The 22,073-nt window shown below is 34.0% G+C and overlaps 1 long non-coding RNA gene across 1 annotated transcript; it reads right to left on the bottom strand.

Moving 5' to 3' along the window:
- Positions 1-20,393: 20,393 nt before the first annotated feature.
- On the bottom strand, positions 20,394-21,084 carry LOC148781806 (uncharacterized). Its single transcript, XR_016057007.1, has 2 exons — positions 20,865-21,084; positions 20,394-20,781 (listed from the first exon to the last, which is right to left on the bottom strand). It is a non-coding gene; the product is annotated as an uncharacterized LOC148781806 (long non-coding RNA).
- Between the last annotated feature and the right edge of the window lie 989 nt (positions 21,085-22,073).

Genomic DNA, 22,073 nt, shown 5'->3' with positions numbered 1-22,073 from the left:
TTTGGATCTAAGATCTTAACAAACTAGAAGGCTTATATTAATCGGGCTAAAAAGTTATTTTCCAGGTGTGTATTCAAATTTTGTTTTTATGTGATTATTCATTGGAATAAAATAGTGTATATTTAATATGGGATTGTCTACAAAGACACCATTTATCTTTCGTACATAGAGGTCATAATCATTCCTACTCATTAGATATCAAATATGATGGCTTGGGGTGAGTTACGAAGTTCGAGAATTTCTTTTTTGGAAAAATTTCGTATAGAACCCTTATTCCTTGTATTATTTCATAGTAGACCTTCCGTCCGCTTTTCTTCCAAGCAGCATAAGAAAACCCCTAAAGATTTCACCATACACCCTCATCTCTTATCTCCCTCTTTTATTGATTTTTGATCATAAAAATTAGCCCCAATAAAGTTTTTTATACCATTTCAACTCTAAAACGTTTTTAATGGGTAGAAAGAGAAAAAGAGGGTTAAATTTTTTTTAGGATGAAATGATAAAAAAAATATTTGTTGGGGCTAATTTTTATGGTCAAAAGTCAATAGAAGATGGAGATAAGAGATAAGGGGGTACGGTGAAATTCTTAGGGATTTTCTTGAAAGAAAACGGAAAGAGGGTCTACTATGAAATAATATGAGGAATTAGGGTTCTATACGAAATTTTTCCTTTTTTTTTTGGGAACTTTGTGTCCATTAAGTGATACCCTTACAACTATCCATTTTGAAATTTAAAGGAAAAGAATGATTGTGACAACCATGTACAAAAGATAAATGGTCTCTTTCTAGACAATCCCATCATATAATTAGAATTACAATTGTAGTTATATTATTTAGATTAGATTATAAATACTGAATTTCAAATCAGATTATAAAGTCCTAAAAATTATGCATCTTGAAACATATTATATAAGGTGTCTATTTTAAGAATTTTTTAAGTATTTTTAGATTTGCTCAATCTAAACCACTAGTCGACTTTAAATTTTATAGTTTGGTTTGAAAATAAAAGTCTAGGTCATTGAAAGGGTTTTTTATTTTTTTTATCAAAACTACATCTTTTACGAAGATTTATATGCGCGCCTTACTTTGATTGTTTAAAGTTTACACCCTATACAAACCACACCCTATTACTACTATGTGTATGATAAAAACAAAAGAAAATTTATTAGTATTTATAATCATATAATATGTGATTATCTTTGAAATGCCCACATCCATGTTGATCCTGTCCTATGTAACAGACCATACAGACCATCATACCCTTAGACAGCCGGAATCAACTCTTGCATGTGCCGATGATGGGCAATGACAGTTTAGATTTAGATTTAAAGGTCACTTTGTCTCAAGAAATTGTAATTGTAATGATTCTCAGTTTTGCGAGTTTCTTTTTAATGAGCCATAGTTTCTTTTAGAATATAGCTAGTTTTCTCTTATTCAAAATCTAGTTAACAAACATATTTTTTTGTTGCATTCGTTTTTCTGATTATTTATTTCAGGCATGGACCAATTGTAGGCTTCATCCGGTACGACATCGGGTGATGCATAAGGGATACGAGGACAGATATTCTTGTGGGATATTTTCATTCCCAATTCCAAATGTATAGATTGAGGCCCCCCAAGAGCTCGTGGACGAAAATCACCCTAAGCTTTTTAAACCCTTCGACACTCATGCATACTATAAGTTCTACTACTTCCACAGGGCAAATCAGAAGGAGTATGGCCTCAAGGAATTTGCAGGCATCTAGACACACTCTCAATTATGATTTGCTTAGACACTTTTCTTTGGTTCCAATGTCTATGGCACTGATGGTGGTTGTTTTACGTCTTGTTTTCTTCGTAATTGTGAGCTATCAATATTATTAAATCAGTTTATGTAGTCGATCAACCCACTGCCACTTTCAGCTTTACTATCAGTGATATACTAGTGGTCACTGTTTACATGCAATTCTAAGACTGACCGGACTGATCTGATCCGTCAGAGGTTGTGTCCAAACTCATATATCAAAAGTCAAAATATGAATTTAAACAAACCCATTCCTTACGAATTTTTCGGCCGAGGTCAACGTAGGTTGTGTAGTATCCCAAAGAATCAGAAATAAAGGTAAAACAAGAAGAAAATAAAAACTAAACAAGAATAATAGATCTACAACGAAAATAAAGATGCATGCAAGAAAACAATGAGAAATTATAAAGAAAACTAAAACAAAAGGAAAAAAAAAGAAAAAAACACCAGCAGCTAGAGTTGGCCCTTGATCAGATGGTGAAGATAAACTCCTTATTCCTTGATCTTCAACATTGATGACCTTGAATGGATGTTCTTTGGGAAAGATAGTGATTCCTAAGAATTTACATCTAGGGCTATTGATTGAAAAGGTTTGTTTATATTTATGTTTCCGCAGAATTGGAGTTCCTATATCTAGGGCTTCATAGTTCTAGGCCTAGGGTTTGAAAGCTGGAGCATTCTAAGACTATGAATCGTAGTTAGGGTTTCTATTCACTAGTAAGTCCTCCAAATTGGCTCGAAAAACATCAATTTATAGGCTAAAATCATCCCAAAAACAAGACAGCGGTTAATTAGGACACAATGAAGGCTGACAAATATCAACAACACAATAAGCGTCGTTGAACTCTCTGTGTCTAGAAACATGATATGAATCTATAGTCACCCTTTTCCTAGTTGAGGGAATTCCAAAAAACCAAAAGCCCTGAAATTGTTGGTACCATGATCTAGTCACTTTTGCGAACTTAAAACCTACACTTTGGAACCATCTAGTACCTCAAGTTCATCATCCTAAGCATCCTTAAACCTAAGAAACATCAGAAACATACATATACAATTCTGAAACCCATAACTTTGAAAATTGATATCCTAAAGTCCATGGCTTTTCAATCCCAAAAAAATTAGTCAAATTAGTCCAATTTGGATATAAACTTGTACGAAGACCTAATAATCTTTCCAATGGTTCAAGGATCACTCAAATTCAATATATGGTTTGGATGTTATGACCATAACAAGATTGTTTCCAAAATTGTGAAAATCTTAATTTTTATTTGATTTAGTAGATTATAATGAAATTCTAAATGATCCAAATTAGTGTAGCATAATTATAAGATGGAAAGGTATACGAGAAGAATATTTGTGTTTGGTACAAGTAGTTTACATTCACATCTCATTAAGTACGAATTTGACAACAATGGGGTATTTATTGATTTTTCAAACTTTGTGACAAACCCGGAACCATCCAATTTCACATCTAATAACTCGGAATGATCACCCCATCTTCTACTGGAAGTCAACAACCACTATTTTGCAATATAAAATCCTCAATTCACACACATTGAATTTGAATAAGTAGGGCAAGTTTTGGTGTTACCATGCACTATATCAAGGCTGTGGCAAAAATTATGTATCCAGATATTTTGTCTAGATTTGTTCCAAAGCTTTTTTGGGTTGAAGCAGTTCGCACCACTGCCCACCTAATAAAAGTTATGTCTTCTTCGGTCTTATCTGAGTGCTCACCTTTTGAGAGGCTTTTTTTCACCCCCATGATTACTCTAGCCTTCGTGTTTTTTATTGTACTTGCTTTTTTGTTGCCTGCATCTGAGCGAGATAAATTATCCCCCAAAGCTATGAAGTGTTGTTTTTGGGATATCCTGATTATCAAAAAGGGTATAGGTGCTACAATCCATAAACAAAGAGACTTCGAATATCTAGACATGTTGTATTATGTGAGCACATGCTTTCTTTCTGATTTTGCTTTTCTTATTCCTTTTCTGATAATGATTCATCACCTTCTGCACCTTAGTCTTCAGATTCTATCTCTGAAACAAATTCCCAGGAGGTACACCATTATGTTGCTACTCTAGATCCCAGTCAAGCACCTGCACTTGCTGATCGTGTACATATGCCTCTTGTGCACCATAGTACACGTATCTCTGTTCTGCCTTCTCGATGTTTCTATTCTTATTCCTTTTCTGATAATGATTCATACCTTCTGCACCTTAGTCTTCAAATTCTATCTCTGAAACAAATTCCTTGGAGTTAGACCATTATGTTGCTACTCCAGATCCCAATCAAGCACCTGCACTTGCTGATCATGTACATATGCCTCTTGTGTGCCATAGTACACGTATCTTTGTTCTGCCTTCTCGATTTGTTGATTATAAAACGTATTTACCTCGGCGTCAAGCCTTTCTTGCCTCCATTCAATTTTATTTTAAAACACAAACCCACAAACAAGCTGCTAACTAAGTAGAATGGCAGCAAACAATGGCAGAAGAACTAAATGCCTTTGATTGGATGCACGCTTAGGATCTAGTCCCTCTTTCAATAGGAAACACTGCACAGAACAAGATACTATAATTTTACAAGGTCTAAGCTTCCATTATCATCTAACCCTTCACAAACCACTGACGATGTAGAAAAATGGGCAAGGGCTCGTCATCCCCCCTGAATTACCCAAAAAAAAAAAAAATGGTACTGAAAATTCACAAAAATAGCATATCCGTGCCCTGTGACTGGTGCTGTAAAGTCCGGCTTTTGTTTTTCTACTTAAACCACAAAACTCGGCATGAGGCCTATCTTTCAAGCCGCAGGTTCTGGCTTATGCCAATCAGTTACATGTAAGTTCAGGAAATATGTACCAATTTCTTAAAATTGAGCAAACCCAATAGAAAATGCTTAAAAAATTGTATATTTTAACTCAATTATGGTCAAATAAACCTCAGAGATGGTACAATAAGTGACGTGTCCAAGCCACCGCTGCAGGCTAAAACCACTTTATTAAGATTCCCATGCAATCCTGTCCTCTTGAGAGTCACATGTGTTTGTCTCATCACTAGTCACTGCCATCTTAATCATCTTAATAACTGCATTAAAACATAGAAGAACAGTTAAGCACTAAATGTGTATAACAATATATTTAAAAAATTTATTTTCAAAATTTTTAAGTATGTATAGATCTGTTCAAATTGTATTAAATTTTTAATATTAAATTTAATAATTAAAAAAAAAGATAGATTTTGAAGGCATCATCAGTTTTTGACGTTAAAACAATTTTTCGAGACAAAAATGTAGAGGTGCAACTTACTTCTGCGCACAAGGACATGGTCCCTATTGATCCACCTCCATGAATACTGACGCATAAATCAATCAAAAGTCAAATCCCAACCTAACGACTTCTTGTTTGTTTCAAATTCTTCATGATTAAACCATCTATCGAAGCCCGATTAAATTTTCTTGACAAAGTCAAAAGTTTGAAGTGATCGAACCACAAAATCTTTGGATTTTTCACAATCCAACTTCGTAGTTGAGATCCAACACATTCTTTGAATTTCAATAAAGAATTTCTTTGAGGATTTTGATCTAGAAAGAGTTAGGATCTATCCAAACTGGGTACTTAATTTGTTTAGCGACATGTATATAACTTTTAATTTTTTTTCTCTTAGATCATAATTTTTAGGAGGAATTTTAAGAATACAAGCTGTTTATTATAATGTATTGTATGTTTTTTTGTTTCTAATATTGGGTTGCGTTAAGTGGGGTTTAGATAATATTTTAGCAATATTTTTATTTAGTTTAATTTTTTTATCTCTATGTAGGGTTTTTGTTAAAAATTTAAAAAATATCCTATATTTATTGTAAATATATTGTCAACTGACTTCTCTTTTCTAGGTTTTATTAGGTGGGTTTTAGAATAATAATTACATTAATTTAAACATAATAATACATTTACGTCTAGCTATTGGTTATAGGCACGCTTGGACAAGACTGGTACTAGGATGGGTGAACTCTAAGGAAGTCCTTGTGTTGTACTTCGAGTGGGGCCATGTCATCCCCACTGATTTCCCCTTATTATATATATATATATATATATATATATATATATTCGCTGCGAGAAGCTTTTGTATCTTATATTCATTATTTTCAAAATAGTAGCCTCATACATGACATCTTTTTATTTTCATTTTATTTGTAAGTTCTATTTGCCTTACTTCACTGGCGGGACTAGACAAAACATAATAGGAGGCCTAAACTTCTATGTAATATGAAAATTTTATGGTCACCTTAAGGCAAAGAGGTGACCTTGTGCCTGTTTGCCGCTGAAGGTAAGGAAGTAGATATTACAGTGGCCGCTATTTAAATATATTATTAATATTTTATGGATTTCGAGATTTACTACATCTTATTACATTGTGAAATGATTGTGGGACACTTAGAAAGAAACTGCATTTTCGTTATTCACATCTTTTCAATAATTTAATCAAAATATGCTACATATTTTTTCAAAGTTTTCCATAAATCCACTTATTTTCATTTTTAGAATTGTATGCAATCAGACTATTTACCTTTGATACAAGGATGTCACAATTAGTTATAACCATCCCATGTGAAATTTGATAGCTTGGGTATGTCACAAAGTTCAAGAAATTTTTGTTTGGAGTTTGAGCTTGGTCAATGGATTAAATACAACCATCTAATTTCACATTCAATGGTCAATATCAATTGTGACAAATTTGTACCAAAGATAAATGGTCTCATTATATACTTTTCCTTGTTCAAAATCTCTTTAATTATGCTTTCTGGCTCAATGAGGCCAAAATTGGCCGAACCTATCCAACTTGGCTGGTTCACTTAGTCGACTGGGACCTACTAGATGACCTATTAACCTATAAACAATTTTTTAAACATTGGTTTAGATAATCGTTCCATATCGAATACATGGGCAAAGCAAAATTTAAGCCCATGGGTAAAATGATAAGGGAAATATTAAAACATGGGTGCAGTTGGAATACAGACACTTCTGTAGGTGTAGAGGTACGGTGCCCTTCAAATTTTATCATGGTATATAAATTTGATGTAAAATATTATTAGGATTATCCCAAGATCTATTTTTATATCTAATTATAAAATTTTAAATTTAAAACATGGTTAAAATCAAGTATATCTATAAATATAAGAAAATCTTGAAAATGGATTATACGTTGTAAAGTGCACTATTTTTTAGACTTAAAATCTTTTATTTTACGTAGTCATACATCTCGATGTCGAGATGATCAATCAAAAGGTTTTTCAATATTAAAACTACATTTTCCGATGGATTTTTGAGGGGCATCCGTAGTTCTACATTATACGGTAGCATCCTTATAAACTTTTTCCTTAAAAACATTATGCGACATAATGTGTAACTATTGTTTTAGAAAGCAGTCCATTCCAGAATAACTATCTTGAAACAAAAGTCTTCCTGATATGAAACATTGATATTGCAGAAATCATAAAAGAGAGTTTTTCTCAAAACAACTGAGAATTCAAAGGCTGATGAGAGACGGAGAGACTCAATAAATCTTCGAGACAAAGGAAAGTAGTTGGGGATCAAATTCGAGCCTCGCAATCTCGGTCTCAGGTAAACTGATCCAAGCTTCAATGCCATCTCCAGACTTGGTATCCATGAGAACCACTATGTTCTTATAGAATCGGAAGTTCATGGCCACCCATTCCGGCCTTCCCCAACCAAAATCCATTTCATAAATCCCCAACCTACACCAACTAGTGAATTGGAGCATGTTCTCGATCCCATTGACCCGTGGACTTTGCAACTCCAAATCTCCCTCTTCGTTTCTCTCATCAACTACTCTCATGAGTCGATGAGTAAAAAAGGATTAGAGGAACATAGATATTTGGCATTAAGTGGTCTACCAAGGAGAGGTTCAAGCGATGCAGGTGAGGAGTGGCAGAGGATGGCTTGATGATGTGGGATCTAAGAACATTGACCTTTAACATCTTTGCTAAGGGGAGCTTTTGATTCATAAACATTCACATATGTATATATACTATTGAGTTGACAAGAATCATATGTATATATATATATATATATATAATGGAACCAGCGTCTCTAAAATAGTGTAAGATTATGGGGGAGATCAGCTGGCTAATGTTTAGCCCGATTAATGCTGCCCTTTTGGTGCAAGCACGCTCCATAACCAAAAAAAATAGTGACGAAAGGGGCTCGGCTCGTGGTGATAGGATTCCCACACCGAGTTACCACATCGTGGTATCTATGTTGATTGCTAATACCCCAATTTAACACGTTCAAAATGCGACTCCCTATTGGGCTTGTCTTTTCTACTGAATTACCCAAAACAAACAAATAGTGTAAAATAATAGGGGATTTTAACTGGAGTACAAAACACATACACTTTCTCTATCAAAATACCTACTTAGAAGTACTTTTTTTAGGATGAGTTTTGACAATCTCAAACTTTAAAATCTGCTTGTTGTATAAGTATGTTCTTACAAAACGAATCTTGAGTTCTTAAAAACACAGTGCAATATCTTCGAAATTTTAATTCTTAAACACCAGATCGTCTATAATTTGAAAGGTTAATGTTCAATCTTAGGACATTATTTTTGTCTACCAGAAGTAGTGTATAGAATATTGTTTTGGAAAGTACACAAAGAGGCCATTACTTTTAATATAGGGAGGTCACAATCACTTTTATCCATCAGATTTCAAATCGGGTGGTTGTGTGTGTGTCATTGACAAAACTCAAAATTCAAAAAAAGTAAGGCCATCAAATTTTAATTCAGTCATTCTTCTTGTACTCGAGTCTCACTTTGACTCAAGCATTAAGAAGGAGCCAACTACGGGGTTCACCTCCAAAGAACAATACAAAATCATAAATGAAAAAGATAATCGAAATAGAGTGGGGTGAACAATCACCCCTCACAATAGCCAAATAGGGTATTCACGCGTCATACTTCCAAAGGAATTAACGTAGAATGAATACCATAAATTATTCCATTAATGGGGAAAGCCTATTGAGTTTATCCATCCCAACCAAAGATTGAGGGATTAGGAAACCGAGAGTGATTCATAATAAGAAAATCAAGGTCCAAGTGGAGTAGTTCAAAAGAAAAATCAAATAGAATTCAATGATCATTGTCAAAGAGATATTGGATGCCAACCTGAGGCAAGGAAAATCTGCGGGTAACCAATAATAGAACCTTCAAGCCTCTTGAAGAAAGAAAAGATGATCGAATTCCTACATAGTCATTGGACGAAGTACCACAAAAGAAAAACAAAAAAAAAGAGCACCACCGACTCATTTACTTCGCCTCTTCCTTCGTCATCTTCATCTTCATCTTCTTCTTCTCAAATAAAAAATAAAAATCTGCTAGGTTGAAAATCTGAATGGAACCCCAAGCGTTGAGAAAAAATATCACCGGGCTTAATACCTAAAAGGAAAAACAGGGCGATAAAACAAAAAAAAAATTCCGAAAAGAACCCCAAGTGTTGGAAAAAAAGCTACGGAGCTGAATAGCCAAAAGGGAGCCCGGGACAATGAAAAAAAAAAGTTATATCTCTTTTCCATCTCTTCTTTAAAGTCTTTTTTCTCTCTAAACATCTTTTCATCCCTTTTCTTGAGTCCAAATGGTGGCAAAAGAAAAATCAATGAGCATTAGCCTTATAGAATATAGTGAGGGACCTTGATCATCTGGACTTGGAAAAGTAAGTGGGGAGGAACCAAACTGCAAATCCAAATAAATTTTGAGTACTCAGGGGCAATATCTTGTATTAATTGAGACATTGGTTTACTCGACAACTTCATAGAATTCTCCTTCGAATTGAACTATAAGAGCCATGGTTGGAACATAAAGGAATACTTGATGATTCCTTGTTCCAAAGACCCAATCAAGAACCCAACAAGCTCATGTCTTCGAAAAAAATAGTAATAAAGAAAATGGGCAACACAGTGTTGGACAAGCTCACTGCAGCAATATAGGATAAGTGAGGATAAATACACATACTTAAGGTCCATTAATAATTGGACAACTGACAGATCTACCGCTTAGACCGCAACACATCATTACAACTATAATCCCGCAAAATAAGAAACTCAATATAGGAAAATCAATATTTTGTAATCCACAAATAGGAAATTTAATATGTTACTACTATAATCGTCAACATGTGGGTATAATTGATGAATGTCGGGTTTCTTAAGAGTTCAGCTGATTATAAAAAAGGGATCTTTAGGTACAATAGTTGTACTCATTTATGTTAATGATATTATCATTACAGATAATATTTAAGAAAGAATCATGAAACTTAAAAATTATCTTCACAAGAAATTTGACATCAAGGACCTTGGTCAACTAAAGTATTTTCTCGACATTAAAGTAGCACAATAAAAAGATGGGCTCTTCATTTCTCAAAAGAAATATGTCCTATACCTGTTGAAAGAAACTGATAAACGGGGAGTCAAACTCGTTAACCTCCCTGTTGATATTAATTGCAAGTATAATTCAACAAATGGTAATCTCTTGAAGATGTGGGTTGCTTTCAGAGACTTCTAGGCAGAATGATTTATTTGATTGTGACACGACAAGATATAATGTATGTAGTTAGCCTTGTGTGCCAATTTATGCGTGCTCCTAGATCATATCATATAGTGGTTGTCAATAGGATTATCATATATCTTAAATTGTCACCCGACATAATCATTTAGATGAAACAGAATGTCCACATTAATATGACTAGTTATTCTGATGCTGACATGGCAGGTAGTCCAATTGACAGGAGGCCTACTACTGGCCATTTGTATATTGATCAAAGAAACCTTAATGAATTTGAAAAGAAAAAAGAAAACTTAATTTCTTTGAAAAGAAAAAAAAATATATAGTTGCTGTATCCCGTGCAGAGGCTGAATACAGAGCTATGACTTCAACTATAAGTGAATTAATATGGCTAAAATCACTATTTTGAGATATGAGGTTCCCAACGGTCAATCTAATGGAGATGTTATGTAATAATCACCTCCAATCCAGTCTTTAATGAAAGAACCAAGCATATAGAAGTTGACTTACACTTTGTGAGAGAAAATATTTAGTGAAAAAGTATTAGCACTCTTTATGTTCGAATTGAAGACCAATTTGCAGACATGTTTACCAAAGCTATTGCAAGTGCAAAAGTCCATCAACTACTGTCCAAGTTGGGCATCATAGATATACCCACCAATTTGAAGGGGAGTGTTGACGGTAATACCAGCAAGATATTAAGTTTCCAATCTTGTGGATTACAATATATTGAGTTTCTTATTTTGTTTCATAGTTGTAATGAGATTTGTTTTCTAAAAGACATGATTCATAACTTTATAGATCTATGGTAAACCAGAGTAATCCTACGAATGAGAAACTGATTTATCCTCCATGGAGGTAGGCACCATTAATGAACCATGTATATGTCTTGTTGATATTTTTCTCTCTCGCTTGTGATTAATTCTTTTATTGCAAAATATACAGCCTCCCTCTTAGACTGCTTCCAACTTCTCCTTGAGATGACTAACACGTTCTTGAATTTTAGCTATGAGGCAACCTGCCATGGCCATGGTACTGCATTGTGATACCATTTATCATGCATTGTGATACCATTTATCATGAGGACAGTTTTTCATGATCAAATCCGTACGAATCTTGCGAAAGTCGAATTTGGAGCAGGGAATGGAGAACTTCCATAAAAAGCGTAACATATAAAAAAAAAAGTCCAAACTCATTTATTTATTTTAAGGGTAAATCAGTAGAAGGCCTCTTACCCATATTTTGCATTAATCGATAAAATTAATTGATTACCCGGGTTTATTAGAATCGCACAAAACCGTTCATATCAGTTATCGTGTAGGCAATGGGTTATAAAGCCTCGGGTATCCAAAGCCTACCCAGGGCAAATATAGAGCGTACAGGCTGACTTGCTGGAGTTAGCATGAGACCCAGGCAGATACCGATGTGTTTCAAACTTACTGAGGCGATTCTACATCGAATCGGCAAAACAAGCGTTCTTGGCATAACTGCCATAATCGTGTAACAAACCAAAACATATGTAATGTCTAGGATAACCTTATTTTAACTTTCTGGTACAAGGCCCGTTTTTAATCCCAGCATACATATTGATTTTCGATGGCCAGCTAAAGCACCATTTGGCCCCTTATTTTTCTCTCGATTCTATAATCGTAGTTTAGGAAACAAAGACTCAACCATGGGGCTCGGCCCTAGGCCGAGACGAGTAACTCAGACTACGTTACTTTGCCTATGTCGGATCAACTCAAACCAAGCCAAAAAGGGTTAAAAAATATATATTAAACATCATTAAAAATTAAAAATATGTTTGAAGTGAAATTAAACAAAACACATTTAAATGAGGTAAAAAAAGTAGTCATATTTTGAAAAATATCAATTTGTGACAGGGGTACTTGAAAAATAATCCAAAAAGAAAGGAAAATGTAAAAAGAAAGATTATTGGCCAAAAAAAACATATTCCAACTAGATTTCTTGTTTTTTGGGTTATTTTCTATTTTATTTTCTTTCAGATCCCTGAGTCCGCCATCCAACTCGGTTGACTCGGACACACCAAGGTCGCCAAGGCAGATTCATCCAGGGAGCCCGCATTGGATTGCCCGAAGTATCTGCCACTGTATGACATACCATTCTCATGCACTAGAGAAAGTCTTCTAAGCAAGTCTTCTACGGGTATTGATGAAATAAGAAAACCCTCAATGAGGGAATCCTGCGATTCATATCATGTGGAGTTTGCATCCATGTCATGTTCATGTGAAGAAAGTAAATTTGCATTTGAGCGGTGATAATTTATTTGCTAAGTTAGGGTGGAAAAATATTAAAAATTAAAAATAAACAATTTGAATACCACACCCGGGCGCAAAGGCCGGAAGGTTTGCTCTTCCTTTTTTTTACAAAGGTTTGCTCTTCAACGGTTAATATACCAGTTGAAGAGGTCACATTTACAAAACTTAGATTCCTAGAAGTACTCCTGCATTGGATTTTACCACACGGAGAGAACAAAATCCTTGTGCTTTTAATTGAGGGAAAGGATTATATAAAGATGAGGCCCTAAACAATCAAATTAAGTTGCATCTCAAAAACTTATTAGAATAGAAGAGGTTATTTCAATGCTGAAAAGCCCTCAAATTTGATAGCCTCTAACTCAAGATTTGACATAAGAAAATGTAGATTTTAAGTCTTAGAAATAATGCATCGTGTAATGCATTATCTAGACCGTCAATTTTTAAGTGGTCAGATATCTGCTCAAGCTACACTATTTTTAAGTAATTAAATTTTGTTATTAGAGATGAAGATAAATTTTCACGCTATCATAAAAATTGATGATACTGAATCAAAATATTTCGATACTATTTAAATGAGCGACTTAATTTTATTGTCTAGGACCCCAATCTTATGCAAACCGCACCTTTTATTGAGTATGCCTCTTATGAGTGCAATAGCTCCAAATAATTCATAAAATAAAAAAGGATGAGGTTTTTATACTTTCTTGGCTTTATTGTAACAAAATAAAACCTCAAATCCTCATCCAAAAAGCACTTTCAGAACCGTAATTCTCAACGATGGCTCTAAAATCAATATTCAATACCGACAATGAAATTCTAAATTTAAAAAGCGGTACAAATCATTCTGACCTTTGAAAACTTATTTTTTGGGCGAAATGGAGAATCTAGATAATTTATTATAATAACTATATTTTTAGAGCTTGAAACTTTTTTTTTACCACCATAATATTCAAGCCAAGATGATTGATGTATATGTTTTCTAATGCTTGAATTACAATTTTTTATGGATGAGTTTTCTATAAGGTCTAGGCTTTATATAAACAAAATAATGCCTCACCTCAAATCCTTGTCCAGAAAGACTTTTAGCGACAAAAATATTTATGATAGCTCTAAAATCAATTTCCAACATCGAAATTAAAATTTGAAACTCAAAAACTTGTACAGATCTTGCCGATCTATGAACACTTATTTTTAACGAAAAACAGATGGCCTCGATAATGTGCTACAATATACACTATTTTTAGAGCTTGAAATCCAATTTGTTTTAACAACCATAATGTCCAAGTCGAGATAATCATTGTAAAGGTTTTCCAATGCTTGACTTGAAATTTTGAATGAATTATAAGGTGGGGATTTCTTATTTTGATACGTCTTCAGCCCTATCAAACTATTTTACAATTTTTATGTTACTTACCAAACCATTTTCCATTAAACAAAATGAAAAAAAAATGTACTTTGACCCATACAAGGTATGATCAAATTATGACATTATGAAATGGGCAAGCTTTCTATGCTTCCTCTACAACATAAAACTTGTATGCTTCCCCTTATCCAATCGTCCATTTTGAATGGAGGGCGAAGATTGCCCAATCATAATGCCATGTCTCTACTCTATTTTATTTTTATTTTTTTATAGAAAATATTTTGACATTAAATTTTGGGCATCCAACCCTCTATTAAACTCGCACATGTAAGAAGTATAAAAAAATATTCTCAATAAGATAAAATTACCAAAATATCCCTGAAAGTTTAAAAAGGTATTTTGGTAATTTTATTTTATTGAAAAGTTATCTTTAAATATTTTTTATAGGTGCGCCCCAATGAGAAGATGGCACGTACCAAATTTCATATTCATATAATTTTATTAAAAAATTAAAAATAAAATACTCTGATCTGTCGGATCTAAGATCAAACGATGAATAACCCACTTGATCAATATTGAACGGCTAGATAACAAGAGAAGCATAGATCTATATGCTGTAGGGGAAGTATAATGAAACACTTCGCCAGTTTCATGGAACACTTTACAAGTCCAGAAGTGGAGTCATGTAGGACAGCTGGTGATAATATTGGCCCAATTTAGAAGGACATAACATGTGATCGGTTCATTCTCTACGGTATTGACCCACAATTTAACGTTATTTTGTAGGGAGTTGACGAGGGCGGCATTATATCTCACGAAGTCTGCGTGTATTAAAGATAGGGAAAAGTTTTTATGGAGCCGAGACTCTAAACAATTAAATTAGAACCTACTTCAAAAACATCTCTAAAAAAGGTTGTTTTGATACTCAAATTTATCATTTTGATACCAAGATGTATGGACATGAGAAAAAAATGAATTTCAACTTTTGAAAATAGTGTATTTTGTAATGCAGTTTTGGACTGTCAATTTTCAAGATTTTTAAGTTTTTATACATCTACTTGATCTACACTATTTTTGATGCTTTAAACTTTATAAATAGAAATAAAAATATATTTTAAAGCTATCACAAAGATTTCTAATATTGAAACCACATTCATGGATAAAGGTAGCTCTAATTTGATTGTTTAGAGACTAGGCTCTATACAAAGCTCACCTCATCGTATGAAGTCAGTCTCCTATTTGGACGGCTACACTTATAAAATAGGATGGGATTTCTGCATATGCACACTCCCACTAAAATTTATCCTAAGAATAGATTTTTAATCCAAAATTTTGGGATTCATGACCTACGTTAACATGACCATAAATATTAAATATTTGTACACCGTCTAATTTCATTTTAGCCACTTGGGTTCGGTACGCTCTTGAACCACGCAACAGACCATATAAAATTGAAGGAGTGCGGAAATGATGGAGAAAAGACTAATTAGGGAGCCTTGCTCTAGTGTACTTTTTTTTCTTTCTTTCTTTTTTTTCTTTTTTTTTAATAATTTTTTTTTTCTTTTAACAAACGCAATGATCTTTATTGATTGTGGAAAGTACATCAGAAAATAACAACTACGAGGGCAAAATAAGAATGTGATCAGTGTGAACCCTATTTTTAAGAATCTGCCATGTCATTGGCTTCGCTATAAACATGATGAAAAGCAACTACCTGACTCTGACAATATCCATCATTTCGAGCCAATACTTCTTTAAGAACAATAGATGACTCCCTTTTCCAGAGCACCCATTAATCACATTCAAAGAGTTTTCTTCTACCAGCCAACCTAAATTAGCACAACGATCCTTCAAAACCTTTTGCAATGTAATACCACTAACATCTCAGCACAATTTGCCGTAGCAATGCCATAAGGATCATAAAAGGAGAAAATTTCCATGCCTCTCGAGTCCCTTACCACTCCACCAAAACCAGTCAGGCCTGAATTAGCCATAGAACTCCTATCAAAATTAAGCTTAACACAACCATGAAGAGGAGGTATCCATCTCCCTAGAGGTCTACTTTTCAACAATGGCTGAAAAATCAGGGAGTGAAGGCTAAAGAGAATATCAGTTTTTGACACCCCAATACCTTATTTAGTATTGGATAACCAGAACCGCACATTAAGTGAAAACTTTTACCTAATACAAACAAGCTCTAAATGCATACCTTCAAACGTTCTCCTCTTCCTTTCCGGCCAAACTTCCCATAAAATTGATACCCTATAGATCTTCCAAATAATTACTGCTTTTTTTGGCAAAGTAGGAATTGATAGTTAATAAAAAATAATTGTATGCCGTTGCGGCAAAGTAAGAGGGCGCCCTACTAGTTGAAAATCCCATATCCACAAACTGAATGTGAATTTACAATGAATAAACATGTGGTCCCCACTCTCTTCATCGTCTTTGCACAAACTACATATATTGACAATATGCTTACCCCGTCTTCTCAAGTTACCTACTGTCAATAGTTTGTCCTGGCACATAGCCCAAAGGAAACATTGCATTTTATGAGGAATTCTCCACTTCCAAAATGAGTTGAGATTAGATTGCTCCCATCTCAATTTATCACGAAAAAAGATATGATAAACAAATCTCACCGAGAAGGCCCCATCAGATGTTAGCTCCCATACTACTTCATCTACTTGATTATGAGAAACATACACTTTAGACAACTCCTCCATAAGATTAGAAAATTATGTAATCAGCAAATCCGGTAATCTGTTATAAATGAACTGAATGTCCCAATTTACCCGCTGCATTTCACCCTCAAATAGCTCACAACCTTTCAAATTCTCCTTTACAGCCTTTTTGTAGAGGACCTGAAACCAGATCTTTAAGACAATATCACCCAACTATTTATGATTCCAAAAGTCTATCATAGCACCATTTCCGACTTCCCACCAAATATTACACACTACCACATTCTTATTGAGATAAATACCTTCCAAATCTAAGATTGGGCTCATCCACCTCTTCCTTTACCCATGTATCCTGCATGAATTTTACAATTTCTCAAATGTTAGGGCATATTGCCTCTAGTTTAACATGCTAATCCTATGTTCTAGAAACTAACGATTGATGATCTTGGCATGGAGGCGCCATGTAGTATGAAGGTTTCTAGTCTTGGAACTTATTTATTATGTATAGAAAATTGAGATAAAATTCCTTAATTTAACTATACTTAAAAAAATAATATTAGTTTTATAGTTTAGCTGATATCTCTTTTGATGGCGGTTTCCTCTGTCCAAAATTTTCCTGTTTGAGAACTCCAACTTCTCAATCAGGGACAAGTCACTTTTTGGCAGTTTTGAAACATGAATTAGTTTAGAACTTGGATGTTCCAGACCAGCTCACATGTCTGTTATTTATTCAACACTGGTCCAGAGTTTGCTATTGTGCAATGGTAAGTTTAGAACAGAGTAAAAAAAAAGAAAAAGTAAAAAAAGGAATAGGTATATCAGGTCAAATAAGGAAGTACTCTAGTTTGGAACTTCGAGTTTCAAATCGGGGTATTTATAAAAAATTAAAAAAAGAAGAAGAAAAATTAAAAAAAAATTAGAAATTTACATAAACAATGAAAATGGGAGAAGTTTTTTTAGTGGAAATCTTATTCTAAATATTTGAATGGCTCCATGTAGTTAACTTAGTAGGCCAGGAAACCAAATGTTAAGAGAATTATTGGAATGCAGACCTCTCTACTAATACTTTAAAAGATAGATTTTTTTTGGGGGGCATGTAACTTCTCGAATACCTCCTCACCTCTCTATGAATAGTGCTCCAACCAAGAAACCCTAACTACATATTCCCTCCAGGAGAAAGCAAGAACTCTCAGGTCAATTATTGAGGTTAATGATTTGTGATGTGCACTATCATCTTGTTTCTAGTAATCAAATGAGAGAGAGAATTTAGCAGGTCGAATTGAACATTCGACATGCAAAAGAGAATATTTGGCTTAAAAACAAAGCAAAAAGTTCAGGTCTGTAAAAGGTATGTAATCTCCATCTGATTGTTGTATACAGTGTTTTTCTTATCATTTCTAGTGCCTTAGGAGTTGGGACACGAACTTCTGTAACAATATATAACAAGATGTATACTTGGTTGAGAGGGGGCAACCTAAAGATTGCAACATGGATGTCCTTTTTTTGTTTTTTTTGGTTTGATAAATCAGCTAGCAAAGTTTCCAATCATTAACGGGCCCCTTAGTTTGAAAGGTACTATTTTATTCAGCGAGAGATTGAAGGAGAGAGGGAGATCATATCCAAACATTTGCAACAGTGTGAATTTTTCCATGTTTCACACAGTTATCTAATGGTGATGACTCTTGTAGTTAGAAAAAAAAATAGTGCTGATTGTTTACCTTTTCCTTAATGATGATTCCACATCATGCTACTCTTTCATGCTAATCATTAAAAAAATGATCAACATCTTTTTAAAAGAAACCTGATTAAGAACACTGACATCAACATGGACCTCTTCTTAAGATGAATTCTCCAAATACCAGATCTTACCATTTCGAATAATGTAATCCCAGTTGGGTAATTACCTTATAAATAAAATATTATAACAATTTTCAAAGAAAAGTAATGAATTTTCCGAATAATTAAAACGTGCCGACCAAATTTATGAGGACTGCATTTCGAAAGATGGCGGGTGTCTAATTGAGCCTTGCCAAGTATCTATGTTGAGTAGGTAATTGTATTTTCTTCTTCCTTATTTTAATTTTTTATTGTTGTCTATTTATTTATGTATTAACAGCACTAGACGTAATAAGCGATAATCAGTAAAACCCATTCATTTTCTGCCTATGTTCGTCTTACAGCTAATGTATTTGATCGGTTGATTGGAATAAGATTAAACCTGCGGTGAGGCATCACATGCCCGGCCTCGTAGCCCTCAAGTAACCCTGACTCCATAAAAAAACAATGCCCTCTATTTAGACAAGGACCCACTTTCTATGCGGCCATCCCGCATATTGTAGAAATGCATGATTGGAAATAAGTATATTTTTTAAATATAATTTTATTTTAATTTTTAGTGAATATATAATATTTAACATGAAGATCATGAAAAAAAATAAAAAATTGACTATTAGAAATAATAATTATATTAAAAAAATATTTTGACTGTTAATTTCAGTCGTTTTAAGATGAATCACATATTTGCATCTATCTTTAAGATGAATGTTTTATACCTCTAGACCCCACATTGCAGAAATGTGGTCTAGCGTGCCTGAACAATTTTCCTTTAGATAAAGAAGTTGAAACCGACAAAGTTTTCTAGGGTCCTGCTTATGTTTAGGGCGTGCTTGGCTTGCTTTGTGGCGACCCGGGCCTAGCCTGACCTGTCCTAGGATCACATTTTGTTACCCAATGTTCAATGCTTAGTTTTTCAAGACCAGGCCGGTCGGGCCAGGGTAGACGTCGACCCAAAAGACACGTAAAAAGGGCCACAAAGGAATCGTTACCTTAGAGAGGAATTTTGTTGAAAGCTCTTACGAGCAGACAAACCTTGTTGAAAGCCATAGTGAGAAATTTTCTATCTTATGATGGCATCTGAACTAGTTTCTCTTGCATCAGGCATCTGTATATGTAATTGCATCACCAACCTATAGTTGTAATCAGTTGAAACTCATTCTTCTCATAATTCAAATAAAACTTACGCCAAGGGAACTAATAAAAAACGATACTTTTTTATAATTCTTCTCATAATTCAAAAAAAAAAAGATTTTGAATTTCTAAACACTTAAGCTTTGACAACCCCAAGGTTAGAGTGTTCAATCTTGTAACGTTTTCTCGGCTGGGTCCACTCAGACTTGTCCCCTTTGGTTAGACGAGTACCCATATGCAACTTGTGGTATGTAAGAAAAATAAAAAAAATTCATAAAAACTTGTGGTTAGACGAGTACCCATATGCAATTTGTGGTATGTAAGAAAAATAAAAAAATTCATAAAAATAAATAAAAATAGGTAGTTGATATATAAAATTCTTTTATGTATTTCTCGCAAATATTAGTGAGTTTTTCTTAACATATGCCCGATTTTTTTGTTTTCCTATTTTTTGGGATTTTTAAAATATCTCCAACTGTAAATCAAGTTTTCTAATTGTATTTCTGAAGACGTTTTTTGAGCCCATTTGGTTTCTAGTTTTGTTTTCTATTTAATAATTTATTTTTTTATTTTATTTTAATTTTTTCATTTATTTTTATTTTGATATAGCTACATCCATTTGCTTATTATTTTCTTTTTGAAGGGAGGAGATTGTAGCATGTGATTGCTTGATTTTGTAGTTCGGGTGGTATTTCTCCAACCCAACTCTGCTAACTGCTAAGCCATGCTGCCAAAAGCCAATATTCACTGCTTTCTATCTTATTTTCACTGGATTAAATGTTTGTTTCTCTGTCTTGTATTTGTGGTATTGGCAGGATATGATCGGTGGGGGAACTGAAACATCATACGTTACAATGACTTGGGCTATGTCGGAGCTCATCAGGAACCCGAGAATAATGAGGAAAGCTCAAGAAGAACTCAGAAACACAATTGGGGAAAAACCAATGGTCGAAGAGAGTGATTTACCTTAATTGACCTACCTCAAATGCATCATTAAGGAAATCTTTAGGTTCCATACCCAGATTCCTATTATAGCCCGAGTTTCACGCGAGGATTGCATAATTGGTGGCTACCATGTACCAGCTGGAACAAGGGTTATGGTGAATGCTTGGGGAATAGGAAGAAGTGCAAAAATCTGGGAAAATCCAGATCAATTTATACCAGAGAGATTTGAGAAAAGCACAATTGATTTCAAAGGCCAAGATTTTGAACTCATACCATTTGGTGCAGGGCGAAGGGGTTGCCCTGGCATATCATACGCAAACTCAGTGATCGAAATTGTTCTCGCTCAACTTTTGTTTCATTTTGATTGGGAGCTTCCAAATGGAACCAAGCCAGAGGAACTTGACATGACAGAAAATACTTCAGTAGTGAGACAGAAAAAGTCGGATCTTATTCTAGTTGCAAAGCCTAGATGTCCCCGTTCCAAGCTCCATGTTTCACAATCATCACCATCTGAATCCGGAGATCATTAAGGAAGTAGAAGCCCATTGCTAACTGATGAATGAGAACTTCAGAATAAACCATGCTCTGTATCATGCTTCTGGTTTGGATGTAAAATTATTGTTTTGGTTCATTGCGAATTGGCCTGGTCAAGAACATGCATGGAAGTTCCTCAAATATGTTACATGGCTTCTTTTGTGATAATTGAATTGTCCCCATATTTAGAAAGATGGTACATGGCCTTAATGAGTAATTCAATGATATTTATGGTGGTCTTAAATTTGACTTCTATAAACGTTACTAATAAGGACATTTATGAGGAGGACAAACGGGGGTGGTTTTGTAATATTCTTATGAAAATAAAATAAGAAAAGGATTTCTCTTCAAATGTTACGGTATATTTTAAGGGTGTATTTTAAGGGATTGTTTACAAAGAGACCGTTTATCTTTTGTACATAGAGATCAAAATTATTTTTTTCAAGTTTTCATAGATCTGCTCGATCTACACTACTTTTGAAGCTTTAAATCAGTGGTTTAAAAAACGGATCGGAGCCCCAGATCGGGCACCTCAAAAACCCATCCGGATCGGTGAATCCGCAATCTAGATTAGGAGTCGGCCGAATCGGTCTGATTAAGCCGTAAAAAAAATAAAAAAGTTCATTATAAATGTTATTTTTTAAGAATCCAATAAGCAATATGGGTATTACATTATTAACTTTCATTTTTAATCAATTTGCGAATAATTAAGATATGTTTTCCCTGTATGAACTTATATTAACTATTAAATTTGCATCACATAAAACAAAAAACATAGAATTACTATGGATAAAGTATATAATCCTACATAGACTATAATAAATAATAGATTTAATCGATAAAAAATGGCCACTAAAATCTCGAATTGGAGGATAATCCTAATCCACTAAAAAAAAAAAAAAAAACCAAATTATTACGACCTAACTAACTATAATCCAAAATTATTAC

The sequence above is a fragment of the Amborella trichopoda genome, chromosome 6 (genome assembly GCF_054954075.1).
Source record: "Amborella trichopoda isolate Santa Cruz 75 chromosome 6, AtrichopodaSantaCruz75HAP2 v2.0, whole genome shotgun sequence".
In the NCBI taxonomy this organism is placed as follows: domain Eukaryota; kingdom Viridiplantae; phylum Streptophyta; class Magnoliopsida; order Amborellales; family Amborellaceae; genus Amborella; species Amborella trichopoda.
Note: the sequence above shows the minus strand (reverse complement) of the source record. Positions and strands in the feature narration are given on the sequence as shown.